The 14,263-nt window shown below is 57.4% G+C and overlaps 1 pseudogene; it reads right to left on the bottom strand.

The window, feature by feature from the left end:
• The window catches only part of LOC141197627 (uncharacterized), a 188,091-nt pseudogene that overhangs the window by 63,762 nt on the left and 110,066 nt on the right, over window positions 1-14,263 (bottom strand).

Raw genomic sequence — 14,263 nt, 5'->3', positions numbered from 1 at the left:
CGGGGGAAACGACCTCGGTCATTACAAAAGTGCAGAACTAATGGCAATAATGAAGCTAGACACTGAGTGCTTCAGAGCATTTTTTAGTAAACTAACTATAGTATGGTCAGAGATTGTGCCGAGAGCTGTATGGAGAGGTGCGAGAGACATCACGGCCATCGAACGGACAAGGAGGCTAAGAAATATTCGGATGGCAAAATTTGTAAAGGAAAGAAGTGGTGTAGTGATACGACACGAGAGCTGGAAGGAGATAAAACAGGCCTCATACGGCCCGATGGTGTTCATTTAACGGATATTGGACTGGACATATTCCTGTCAGGACTCCAGGACGGAGTGGAACAAGCGTTAATGATGATGATGGGTGGAGGTCGGAGTCCTGCCTACGAGTATGCAGGATCCTCCGTGGCCTGGAAATAGAAAGGACATGTTGGAAAGTTATTCTTGTTGGCCAACTTGCCGGTGTGGAGACACAGGGCATGCTGCAACAAGCGGAATTATTTTTGGAAATAAAATGCCTTTCTAATGGAATGAGTTAAAGAGTTAATAAAGCTGTGACCGATCCTCACCCATCCAGTTGTAAGAGTTACATTATTGTATTGTTAAGGAAGGGGTGGCGGTAGGGGGGCTGAGCGTCTGGGTTTGGTTGGGGGTCCCCACAGTCTGGTAGACTCCATACTAAATAAGGAAGGAGTCACTGACTGTGGTGGCCAATATCCGGGCCGTGGTGATTGGTGATCCCCCTTCGCTGCCCCTTACTGACCAGTGATCCTGAAGCCCCTGGAAGGATCCAATGAAGCGAAAGGGGACGCTACAAGCCGTCCCATGGATACATAAACACCGGGACATCCCACGTTACTTCCTTTCTTCGCTGGTCCCAGAGTGGAACGTCCCAACCACCCTCCCTGATATGAAGACTGTAAGAAGGAGAATCATAGAATTTTTTAAAGTCACAGCGGCCTGGAAATAGAAAGGACATGTTGGAAAGTTACTCTTGTTGGCCAATTTGCCGGTGTGCAGACACAGGGCATGCTGCAACAAGCGGAATTATTTTTGGAAATAAAATGCCTTCCTAATGGAATGAGTTAAAGAGTTAATAAAGCTGTGACCGATCCTCACCCATCCAGTTGTAAGAGTTACATTATTGTATTGTTAAAGAAGGGGTGGCGGTAGGGGGGCTGAGCATCTGGGTTTGGTTGGGGGTCCCCACAGTCATGGCTGTTCTGTGCGCACAGGACCTGTGATGAGGTCACAGGAGGGGAGGAGTCAGGGGTCACATGATCAGGGGCCTCAGTGGATGCAGGACTCTGCTGTGCTGGTTGTCATGGTGCTGGATGAGCTGAAGTTTATGTGTGGGGTCAGGAGGGGTTTACAGTGTGGATGTAGCAGAGCCGCGTGTGTACGAGGTGTACGGAGCAGAGCCGCGTGTGTACGAGGTGTACGGAGCAGAGCCGCGTGTGTACGAGGTGTACGGAGCAGAGCCGGGTGTGTACGAGGTGTACGGAGCAGAGCCGTGTGTGTACGAGGTGTACGGAGCGGAGCCGCGCGTGTACGAGGTGTACGGAGCGGAGCCGCGTGTGTACGAGGTGTACGGAGCAGAGCCGCGCGTGTACGAAGTGTACGGAGCAGAGCCGCGTGTGTACGAGGAGTACGGAGCGGAGCAGCGCGTGTACGAGGTGTACGGAGCGGAGCCGCGTGTGTACGAGGTGTACGGAGCAGAGCCGTGTGTGTACGAGGTGTACGGAGCGGAGCCGCATGTGTACGAGGTGTACGGAGCGGAGCCGCGCGTGTACGAGGTGTACGGAGCAGAGCCGCGTGTATACGAGGTGTACGGAGCGGAGCCGCGTGTATACGAGGTGTACGGAGCGGAGCCGTGTGTGTACGAGGTGTACGGAGCGGAGCCGTGTGTGTACGAGGTGTACGGAGCGGAGCCGCGTGTGTACGAGGTGTACGGAGCGGAGCCGCGTGTGTACGAGGTGTACGGGGCGGAGCCGCGTGTGTACGAGGTGTACGGAGCGGAGCCGCGCGTGTACGAGGTGTACGGGGCGGAGCCGCGCGTGTACGAGGTGTACGGAGCGGAGCCGCGCGTGTACGAGGTGTACGGAGCGGAGCCGCGCGTGTACGAGGTGTACGGAGCGGAGCCGCGCGTGTACGAGGTGTACGGAGCGGAGCCGCGCGTGTACGAGGTGTACGGAGCGGAGCCGCGCGTGTACGAGGGATACGGAGCGGAGCCGCGTGTGTACGAGGTGTACGGAGCGGAGCCGCGAGTGTACGAGGTGTACGGAGCGGAGCCGCGAGTGTACGAGGTGTACGGAGCGGAGCCGCGAGTGTACGAGGTGTACGGAGCGGAGCCGCGAGTGTACAGAGCGGAGCCGCGTGTGTACGAGGTGTACGGAGCGGAGCCGCGTGTGTACGAGGTGTACGGAGCGGAGCCGCGTGTGTACGAGGTGTACGGAGCGGAGCCGCGTGTGTACGAGGTGTACGGAGCGGAGCCGCGTGTGTACGAGGTGTACGGAGCGGAGCCGCGTGTGTACGAGGTGTACGGAGCGGAGCCGCGTGTGTACGAGGTGTACGGAGCGGAGCCACGCGTGTACGAGGTGTACGGAGCGGAGCCGCGCGTGTACGAGGTGTACGGAGCGGAGCCGCGCGTGTACGAGGTGTACGGAGCGGAGCCGCGCGTGTACGAGGTGTACGGAGCGGAGCCGCGCGTGTACGAGGTGTACGGAGCGGAGCCGCGAGTGTACGAGGTGTACGGAGCGGAGCCGCGAGTGTACGAGGTGTACGGAGCGGAGCCGCGAGTGTACGAGGTGTACGGAGCGGAGCCGCGAGTGTACGAGGTGTACGGAGCGGAGCCGCGAGTGTACGAGGTGTACGGAGCGGAGCCGCGTGTGTACGAGGTGTACGGAGCGGAGCCGCGTGTGTACGAGGTGTACGGAGCGGAGCCGCGCGTGTACGAGGTGTACGGAGCGGAGCCGCGCGTGTACGAGGTGTACGGAGCGGAGCCGCGCGTGTACGAGGTGTACGGAGCGGAGCCGCGCGTGTACGAGGTGTACGGAGCGGAGCCGCGCGTGTACGAGGGATACGGAGCGGAGCCGCGCGTGTACGAGGTGTACGGAGCGGAGCCGCGCGTGTACGAGGTGTACGGAGCGGAGCCGCGCGTGTACGAGGTGTACGGAGCGGAGCCGCGCGTGTACGAGGTGTACGGAGCGGAGCCGCGCGTGTACGAGGTGTACGGAGCGGAGCCGCGCGTGTACGAGGTGTACGGAGCGGAGCCGCGCGTGTACGAGGTGTACGGAGCGGAGCCGCGCGTGTACGAGGTGTACGGAGCGGAGCCGCGCGTGTACGAGGTGTACGGAGCGGAGCCGCGCGTGTACGAGGTGTACGGAGCGGAGCCGCGCGTGTACGAGGTGTACGGAGCGGAGCCGCGAGTGTACGAGGTGTACGGAGCGGAGCCGCGAGTGTACGAGGTGTACGGAGCGGAGCCGCGAGTGTACGAGGTGTACGGAGCGGAGCCGCGAGTGTACGAGGTGTACGGAGCGGAGCCGCGAGTGTACGAGGTGTACGGAGCGGAGCCGCGAGTGTACGAGGTGTACGGAGCGGAGCCGCGAGTGTACGAGGTGTACGGAGCGGAGCCGCGAGTGTACGAGGTGTACGGAGCGGAGCCGCGTGTGTACGAGGTGTACGGAGCGGAGCCGCGTGTGTACGAGGTGTACGGAGCGGAGCCGCGTGTGTACGAGGTGTACGGAGCGGATCCGCGTGTGTACGAGGTGTACGGAGCGGAGCCGCGTGTGTACGAGGTGTACGGAGCGGAGCCGCGTGTGTACGAGGTGTACGGAGCGGAGCCGCGTGTGTACGAGGTGTACGGAGCGGAGCCGCGTGTGTACGAGGTGTACGGAGCGGAGCCGCGTGTGTACGAGGTGTACGGAGCGGAGCCGCGTGTGTACGGGGCGGAGCCGCGCGTGTACGAGGTGTACGGAGCGGAGCCGCGCGTGTACGAGGTGTACGGAGCGGAGCCGCGTTTGTACGAGGTGTACGGAGCGGAGCCGCGTTTGTATGAGGTGTACGGAGCGGAGCCGCGTTTGTACGAGGTGTACGGAGCGGAGCCGCGTTTGTACGAGGTGTACGGAGCGGAGCCGCGTTTGTACGAGGTGTACGGAGCGGAGCCGCGTTTGTACGAGGTGTACGGAGCGGAGCCGCGTGTGTACGAGGTGTACGGAGCGGAGCCGCGTTTGTACGAGGTGTACGGAGCGGAACCGCGTTTGTACGAGGTGTACGGAGCGGAGCCGCGTTTGTACGAGGTGTACGGAGCGGAGCCGCGTTTGTACGAGGTGTACGGAGCGGAGCCGCGTTTGTACGAGGTGTACGGAGCGGAGCCGCGTGTGTACGAGGTGTACGGAGCGGAGCCGCGTGTGTACGAGGTGTACGGAGCGGAGCCGTGTGTACAAGGTGTACGGAGCAGAGCCGCGTGTGTACGAGGTGTACGGAGCGGAGCCGCGAGTGTACGAGGTGTACGGAGCGGAGCCGCGTGTGTACGAGGCGTACGGAACGGAGCCGCGTGTGTACGGGGCGGAGCCGCGCGTGTACGAGGTGTATGGAGCGGAGCCGCGTGTGTACGAGTTGTACGGAGCGGAGCCGTGTGTGTACGAGGTGCACGGAGCGAAGCCGTGTGTGTACGAGGTGTATGGAGCGGAGCCGCGTGTGTACGAGGTGTACGGAGCGGAGCCGCGTGTGTACGAGGTGTACGGAGCGGAGCCGCGTGTGTACGAGGTGTACGGAGCGGAGCCGCGTGTGTACGAGGTGTACGGAGCGGAGCCGCGTGTGTACGAGGTGTACGGAGCAGAGCCGCGTGTGTACGAGGTGTACGGAGCAGAGCCGCGTGTGTACGAGGTGTACGGAGCAGAGCCGCGTGTGTACGAGGTGTACGGAGCAGAGCCGCGTGTGTACGAGGTGTACGGAGCAGAGCCGCGTGTGTACGAGGTGTACGGAGCAGAGCCGCGTGTGTACGAGGTGTACGGAGCAGAGCCGCGTGTGTACGAGGTGTACGGAGCGGAGCCGCGTGTGTACGAGGTGTACGGAGCGGAGCCGCGTGTGTACGAGGTGTACGGAGCGGAGCCGCGTGTGTACGAGGTGTACGGAGCGGAGCCGCGTGTGTACGAGGTGTACGGAGCGGAGCCGCGTGTGTACGAGGTGTACGGAGCGGAGCCGCGTGTGTACGAGGTGTACGGAGCGGAGCCGCGTGTGTACGAGGTGTACGGAGCGGAGCCGCGTGTGTACGAGGTGTACGGAGCGGAGCCGCGAGTGTACGAGGTGTACGGAGCGGAGCCGCGTGTGTACGGGGCGGAGCCGCGCGTGTACGAGGTGTACGGAGCGGAGCCGCGCGTGTACGAGGTGTACGGAGCGGAGCCGCGTTTGTACGAGGTGTACGGAGCGGAGCCGCGTTTGTATGAGGTGTACGGAGCGGAGCCGCGTTTGTACGAGGTGTACGGAGCGGAGCCGCGTTTGTACGAGGTGTACGGAGCGGAGCCGCGTTTGTACGAGGTGTACGGAGCGGAGCCGCGTTTGTACGAGGTGTACGGAGCGGAGCCGCGTGTGTACGAGGTGTACGGAGCGGAGCCGCGTTTGTACGAGGTGTACGGAGCGGAACCGCGTTTGTACGAGGTGTACGGAGCGGAGCCGCGTTTGTACGAGGTGTACGGAGCGGAGCCGCGTTTGTACGAGGTGTACGGAGCGGAGCCGCGTTTGTACGAGGTGTACGGAGCGGAGCCGCGTGTGTACGAGGTGTACGGAGCGGAGCCGCGTGTGTACGAGGTGTACGGAGCGGAGCCGTGTGTACAAGGTGTACGGAGCAGAGCCGCGCGTGTACGAGGTGTACGGAGCGGAGCCGCGAGTGTACGAGGTGTACGGAGCGGAGCCGCGTGTGTACGAGGCGTACGGAACGGAGCCGCGTGTGTACGGGGCGGAGCCGCGCGTGTACGAGGTGTATGGAGCGGAGCCGCGTGTGTACGAGTTGTACGGAGCGGAGCCGTGTGTGTACGAGGTGCACGGAGCGAAGCCGTGTGTGTACGAGGTGTATGGAGCGGAGCCGCGTGTGTACGAGGTGTACGGAGCGGAGCCGCGTGTGTACGAGGTGTACGGAGCGGAGCCGCGTGTGTACGAGGTGTACGGAGCGGAGCCGCGTGTGTACGAGGTGTACGGAGCGGAGCCGCGTGTGTACGAGGTGTACGGAGCAGAGCCGCGTGTGTACGAGGTGTACGGAGCAGAGCCGCGTGTGTACGAGGTGTACGGAGCAGAGCCGCGTGTGTACGAGGTGTACGGAGCAGAGCCGCGTGTGTACGAGGTGTACGGAGCAGAGCCGCGTGTGTACGAGGTGTACGGAGCAGAGCCGCGTGTGTACGAGGTGTACGGAGCAGAGCCGCGTGTGTACGAGGTGTACGGAGCAGAGCCGCGTGTGTACGAGGTGTACGGAGCAGAGCCGCGTGTGTACGAGGTGTACGGAGCGGAGCCGCGTGTGTACGAGGTGTACGGAGCGGAGCCGCGAGTGTACGAGGTGTACGGAGCGGAGCCGCGTGTGTACGGGGCGGAGCCGCGCGTGTACGAGGTGTACGGAGCGGAGCCGCGCGTGTACGAGGTGTACGGAGCGGAGCCGCGTTTGTACGAGGTGTACGGAGCGGAGCCGCGTTTGTACGAGGTGTACGGAGCGGAGCCGCGTTTGTACGAGGTGTACGGAGCGGAGCCGCGTTTGTACGAGGTGTACGGAGCGGAGCCGCGTTTGTACGAGGTGTACGGAGCGGAGCCGCGTTTGTACGAGGTGTACGGAGCGGAGCCGCGTGTGTACGAGGTGTACGGAGCGGAGCCGCGTTTGTACGAGGTGTACGGAGCGGAACCGCGTTTGTACGAGGTGTACGGAGCGGAGCCGCGTTTGTACGAGGTGTACGGAGCGGAGCCGCGTTTGTACGAGGTGTACGGATCGGAGCCGCGTTTGTACGAGGTGTACGGAGCGGAGCCGCGTTTGTACGAGGTGTACGGATCGGAGCCGCGTTTGTACGAGGTGTACGGAGCGGAGCCGCGTTTGTACGAGGTGTACGGAGCGGAGCCGCGTTTGTACGAGGTGTACGGAGCGGAGCCGCGTTTGTACGAGGTGTACGGATCGGAGCCGCGTTTGTACGAGGTGTACGGAGCGGAGCCGCGTTTGTACGAGGTGTACGGAGCGGAGCCGCGTGTGTACGAGGTGTACGGAGCGGAACCGCGTGTGTACGAGGTGTACGGAGCGGAGCCGCGTGTGTACGAGGTGTACGGAGCGGAGCCGCGTGTGTACGAGGTGTACGGAGCGGAGCCGTGTGTACGAGGTGTACGGAGCGGAACCGCGTTTGTACGAGGTGTACGGAGCGGAGCCGCGTTTGTACGAGGTGTACGGAGCGGAGCCGCGTTTGTACGAGGTGTACGGATCGGAGCCGCGTTTGTACGAGGTGTACGGAGCGGAGCCGCGTTTGTACGAGGTGTACGGAGCGGAGCCGCGTGTGTACGAGGTGTACGGAGCGGAACCGCGTGTGTACGAGGTGTACGGAGCGGAGCCGCGTGTGTACGAGGTGTACGGAGCGGAGCCGCGTGTGTACGAGGTGTACGGAGCGGAGCCGTGTGTACGAGGTGTACGGAGCGGAGCCTTGTGTGTACGAGGTGTACGGAGCAGAGCCGCGCGTGTACGAGGTGTACGGAGCGGAGCCGCGCGTGTACGAGGTGTACGGAGCAGAGCCGCGTGTGTACGAGGTGTACGGAGCGGAGCCGTGTGTGTACGAGGTGTACGGAGCGGAGCCGTGTGTGTACGAGGTGTACGGAGCAGAGCTGTGTGTGTACAAGGTGTACGGAGCAGAGCCGCGCGTGTACGAAGTGTACGGAGCGGAGCCGCGAGTGTACGAGGTGTACGGAGCGGAGCCGCGTGTGTACGAGGCGTACGGAACGGAGCCGCGTGTGTACGGGGCGGAGCCGCGCGTGTACGAGGTGTACGGAGCGGAGCCGCGTGTGTACGAGTTGTACGGAGCGGAGCCGCGTGTGTACGAGGTGCACGGAGCGAAGCCGTGTGTGTACGAGGTGTATGGAGCGGAGCCGCGTGTGTACGAGGTGTATGGAGCGGAGCCGCGTGTGTACGAGGTGTACGGAGCGGAGCCGCGTGTGTACGAGGTGTACGGAGCGGAGCCGCGTGTGTACGAGGTGTACGGAGCGGAGCCGCGCGTGTACGAGGTGTACGGAGCGGAGCCGCGCGTGTACGAGGTGTACGGAGCGGAGCCGCGCGTGTACGAGGTGTACGGAGCGGAGCCGCGCGTGTACGAGGTGTACGGAGCGGAGCCGCGTTTGTACGAGGTGTATGGAGCGGAGCCGCGTTTGTACGAGGTGTACGGAGCGGAGCCGCGTTTGTACGAGGTGTACGGAGCGGAGCCGCCTTTGTACGAGGTGTACGGAGCGGAGCCGCGTTTGTACGAGGTGTACGGAGCGGAGCCGCGTGTGTACGAGGTGTACGGAGCGGAGCCGCGTTTGTACGAGGTGTACGGAGCGGAGCCGCGTGTGTACGAGGTGTACGGAGCGGAGCCGCGTTTGTACGAGGTGTACGGAGCGGAACCGCGTTTGTACGAGGTGTACGGAGCGGAGCCGCGTGTGTACGAGGTGTACGGAGCGGAGCCGCGTGTGTACGAGGTGTACGGAGCGGAGCCGCGTGTGTACGAGGTGTACGGAGCGGAGCCGCGTGTGTACGAGGTGTACGGAGCGGAGCCGTGTGTACGAGGTGTACGGAGCGGAGCCTTGTGTGTACGAGGTGTACGGAGCGGAGCCGTGTGTGTACGAGGTATACGGAGCGGAGCCGTGTGTGTACGAGGTGTACGGAGCGGAGCCGTGTGTACGAGGTGTACGGAGCGGAGCCGTGTGTGTACGAGGTGTACGGAGCGGAGCCGTGTGTGCACGAGGTGTACAGAGCGGAGCCGTGTGTGTACGAGGTGTACGGAGCGGAGATGCGCGTGTACGAGGTGTACGGAGCGGAGCCGCGCGTGTGCGAGGTGTACGGAGCGGAGCCACGCGTGTGCGAGGTGTACGGAGCGGAGCCGCGCGTGTGCGAGGTGTACGGAGCGGAGCTGCGCGTGTGCGAGGTGTACGGAGCGGAGCCACGCGTGTACGAGGTGTACGGAGCGGAGCCGCGCGTGTACGAGGTGTACGGAGCGGAGCCGCGTGTGTACGAGTTGTACGGAGCGGAGCCGCGCGTGTACGAGGTGTACGGAGCGAAGCCGCGCGTGTACGAGGTGTACGGAGCGGAGCCGCGCGTGTCCGGAGCGGAGCCGCGCGTGTACGAGGCGTGCGGAGTGGAGCAGCACGTGTACGAGGCGTGCATAGCGGAGCCGCATGTATGAGGTGTGGATGTAGCAGAGCCGTGTCTTTGTAAGTTGTACGGAGCACGCATGTGTACGAGGTATAAGGAGCGGAGCGCGCACTCTTCTACCTCCCAACTTTTGAAGAAGAGAAAGAGGGATAGATCCCTCTGCAATTTTTGGCCACGCCCCTGGCCGCACCCCATTCCACACCCATTTACCATTTATTTCTCCCCTGGCAGGAGGAGTTGTCACAGGGGCGCTGGTAATGAGGGGCATTCAGCAGACTGCCCTCATCCCCATTCCTGGTATGCATGGCCCCCTCATCCCCATTCCTGGTATGCATATCACCCTTCATCCTCAATCCTGGTATGCATGGCCCCATCAGACTCAATCCTGGTATGCATGGCCCCCTTAGACCCAATCCTGGTATGCATGGCCCCCTCAGACTCAATCCTGGTATGCATGGCCCCATTAGACCCAATCCTGATATGCATGGCCCCCTCAGCCCCAATCCTAGTATGCGTGGCCCCCTCCGCCCCAATCCTGATATGCATGGCCCTCTCAGCCCCAATTCTGGTATGCATGGCCCCCTCAGACTCAATTAGGGTATGCATGGCCCCCTTAGACCCAATCCTGGTATGCATGGCCCCATCATCCCCAATCCTAGCATGCATGGCCCCCTCATCCCCAATCCTGGCATATATGGCCCACTCAGACTCAATCCTGATATGCATGGCCCCCTTAGACCCAGTCCTGGTATACATGGCCCCCTCAGTCCCAATCCTGGTATATATGACCCTCTCAGACCCAATCCTGGTATATATGGCCCCCTCATCCCCCAATACTGGTATGTATGGCCCCCTCATCCCTAATCCTGGTATGTATGGCCCCCTTATTCCCAATCCTGGTATGCATAACCCCCTCATCCACAATCTTGATATGCATGGCCCCCCTATCTTGGTATGCATGGCCCCCTCATCCCCAATCCTGGTATGCATGGCCCCCCCATCACTGCACACATGAAAAAGATAAACACTTCTACACACGTTCCTTCCTCCCCTCTGCTCCAGCGCTGCATGCTGTCTGTCAGTAGCTGATCTCAACATCTGAGCAGCGCATGACATCACTGCCATGCGCCCTCAGACGCCGAGGTGAGTTGCGAGGATATTCACTCCTCTCCACGCCGGGATATGGGAGTGGAGAGGAGTGAATAGTCATTCTCCTTCTTATTGCGCACTGTCAGCACGGCCACAGCTCCTAATGCGGCTCAGCTATCCTTTGTGCCCGCTACTAAAGGGAATGAATATTCACTCCTCTCCATGCCCATAGGAGTGGAGAAGAGTGAATATTCATTCTCTCTAATAGCGAGCACACAGGATCGCAGAGCTGCAGCAGAAGCCAACGGCTACGATCAACAGTGTGCGCTATTAAGGAGAATGAATATTCACTACTCTCCACTCCCATGGGCATGGAGAGGAGTGAATATTCATTCACTTTAGCAGCAGACACACGTGGTAGCTGCAGCTGTCGGCTACTACCTGTGCCCGCTGCTCCACCTCCGCAACCCCCCCACCACCACCCTCCGCAGCTGGGAGAACAGCTGAGCCGTGACGGGACGCGGGACTTAGCCCTCAAAGCGCGACAGTCCCGCGGAATCCGGTACAGTTGGGAGCTATGCGCGTGTGTATGGAGCAGAGCCGTGTGTGTATGAGGTGTATGGAGCAGAGCCGTGTGTGTACGAGGTGTACAGAGCAGAGCCGCGTGTGTATGAGGTGTTCGGAGCGGAGCCGCGTGTGTACGAGGTGTACGGAGCGGAGCCGCGTGTGTACGAGGTGTACGGAGCGGAGCCGAGTGTACGAGGTGTACGGAGCGGAGCCGCGTGTATACGATTATGTGTATTCGGAGCAGAACGTAGATAACGGAAGTAGTGAGTGTGGAGCACAGAGTGAAGCACTTGCTGTTCTTGATTGGTGTCAGAAGGAAATTGTGATAAGAAATGTCTAAAGTCGGTACAAATTTGCTCCTCTAGTCTGGAGGGTCGGCCGTGGTACCTGATGGACTTCAGAGATGTGTTCTCGGAATAAGAGGCGGAGATACTTCCTCACCATCGTCCTTATGATTGTGCTATTAATCTTGTCCCTAATGCTAAATTACCTAAAGCTCATATCATATAGAAAATGTACTTATGAACCAAGATGCATAAAATATGACAATGCTTTATTAAATACAAGATAAAATACATTACAATAAAAAATACAGTGGGAAACCACAAGATGGCGCCACAAACCCACAATATGGAATCATGTAAAACCAGATACTGGATCTCTATATCGCCAGGATTAATCATCAAGTGGGAACCCAGTGTCAGACACTATTATAGGAACCTGCAGAAGTCTCTGCTGTCCCAGCAAGTACATAGACACGTTGTAAGGTATCAATAGAGTATATACATCACCTTCTTGTGGGTGGTATTGCCAGCCCCTAATAACTCAATGTTAGACTATAGAAGAAATATATGTATAACCATTTGTCCATGAATCTACCACTTGAGTACTTCACACCACCATGGAAGCGGTAAGTGGTTCCCTACAGAAAACACTCATCATATAGAAAATGTACTCATGAACCAAGATGCATAAAATACTTATAGATCGTAAGCTCTTGCGAGCAGGATCGTCATTGTCTTTGCTTTAATTATTGTATTATCTTTAGCTATGTTACTTATGACTGTTGTATATGAACCTGTGAATTGTAAAGCGCTGCGGAATATGTTGGCGTTATATAAATAAAGATTATTATTGTTATTATTATATTGTGGGTTTGTGGCGCCATCTTGTGGTTTCCCACTGTATTTTTTATTGTAATGTATTTTATCTTGTATTTAATAAAGCATTGTTATATTTTATGCATCTTGGTTCATGAGTACATTTTCTATATGATGAGTGTTTTCTGTAGGGAACCACTTACCGCTTCCATGGTGGTGTGAAGTACCCAAGTGGTAGATTCATAGACTAATGGTTATACATATATATTTTTTCGGGGTACTATAAACCATTGACACAACTTCTCTCTATTAACTTGAGCTCGCCTGTACAATTTGTCTGGACCTGAATGGACCTCCATGAAAAATTATGTAAAGGAAAGTTTACAGAAGGGTCATATCCGTCCTTCCTCCTCCTCTGGGGCTACTGGATTTTTTCTTTAAAAAAAAAAAAGATGGGGGTCTCCGTTTTTGCCTCAATTTCCAAGTACCGAACAAAAGCACAATCAAGAATACATACCCACTTCCACTCATCCTTGAGCTATATAATCAGCCTTTGGGGATAAATGGTTTTCTGACCTTGACCTTAGAGGGGCTTATTACAATTAGATCCGCATCATGACGGGTAATGAGTGGGAATCGGCGTCTTTATCGTCTGAGGGTTTACTCGATAATCTCGTCCTCCCATTCGGATTCTCCAATGCACCAACAGGATTTCACAACTTTCTGAATGATATTTCTCTGATTACTTTGGGAGATTTCTTGTGATTTATCTTGATGATATAGAATTTTCTCTCCTGATTTGGATTCTCACCAGGAACATGTCCGTGTTGTATTAGAAAGATTGAGGGAGAATTCTTTCTTTGCTAAAATTGAGAAATGTATTTTTTCTGTTCAGGAAGTTTCATTCCTGGGGGTCATTTTATCGGCTGATGGGTTTACGATGGATCCTGGGAAGGTGAAAGCCATAATAGATTGGGTCCAACCAGGTGACCTGAAAGTGTTGCGACGTTTTATAGGATTCGCCAACTATTATAGGAAATTCATTAGGCTTTTTTCTCAGATTGCTGAACCTCATATTGTCATCACATGGAAGGGGGCAGATATGAAGGTTTCGTCACCAGATGCTATTGGGCTTGTGAAAAATTGGAAGAGTGTTTTATGTCTGCTCCTGTTCTACATAATGCATCTAGTAGTGCGGGGCTATGTAAAATAGAAGGCAGGTCAGTGAATGATCAGTGAGCTGTCATAAGAGAATACAGATGAATATATAAGCAGAGCACCAGATAGAGCGCCCTCCACAGGCCACCCTGGAGCACAAGCATATCATTATCTCCAAGCTGAAAGTAAAGGTTACACAAGAACCACAGGACGGATTTCATCAACCAAGGTATCATGTTAATCAGTGTAATGTCGCCCACCAGACAGTGTATATAGTTTATTGAGCACAATCCTGCTGACGTGTGCTTTAAAGTACCTTATTATAATATAGGGGATTTACGAGAAGCCGGCAATAATAGTGAGAATTGTATGTATGATTCTCCTGGAATATGGTGGTGGTACGTAGATAGAGATTATGAAAAGTGATGGGCGATCCCGAACAGTAAAGTTTGGGGTCCATACCAAACAACTACTGTTCGGGCACGGACCCTGAACACGGACTTCCTCGGGAAGTCCGTGTTACTGTTCGGGTCCAGGTTCGGGTGTTTCCCGGGCTGTCATCTGCGTGACAGCGCAGGAAACACAGGCTCTGATTGGCGGTAACATAGTTACCACGGTAAGAGCGCTGTGGCATCATGCTGACAGATGTCAGCATGATCCCACAGCTGTGACAGTGACCTACAGTAAAAAGCTTACTGCAGGTCATAGACGCCAGCTGATGTGACTACTACCCCCATCAGCCGGCACCTGCTGTCATAGAAAGTAGGGAGCACAGGCTCCGCTGGATGGAAGCAGTAGTCTCTTGTCAGCGGCGCCTGTGCTGAAAGTAAAAAAAACAAATGTCGAAATGAATAAAAAGAATTCAAATAAAAAAAACACATTATACTCACCTACACCCTGTCCCCGATGTCTTCGACCCCTACAAAAAATAAAAACACGCCATATACTCACCTTACACCTAATCCCCGAAGCCATTGTCTCCTGAAATAAAGAT

The sequence above is a fragment of the Phyllobates terribilis genome, unplaced genomic scaffold (genome assembly GCF_046119375.1).
Source record: "Phyllobates terribilis strain yellow unplaced genomic scaffold, ASM4611937v1 Scaffold_85__1_contigs__length_6476398, whole genome shotgun sequence".
NCBI lineage: Eukaryota > Metazoa > Chordata > Amphibia > Anura > Dendrobatidae > Phyllobates > Phyllobates terribilis.
The sequence above is the reverse complement of the archived record's forward strand: the minus strand, read 5'-3'. Positions and strand labels throughout refer to the sequence as shown.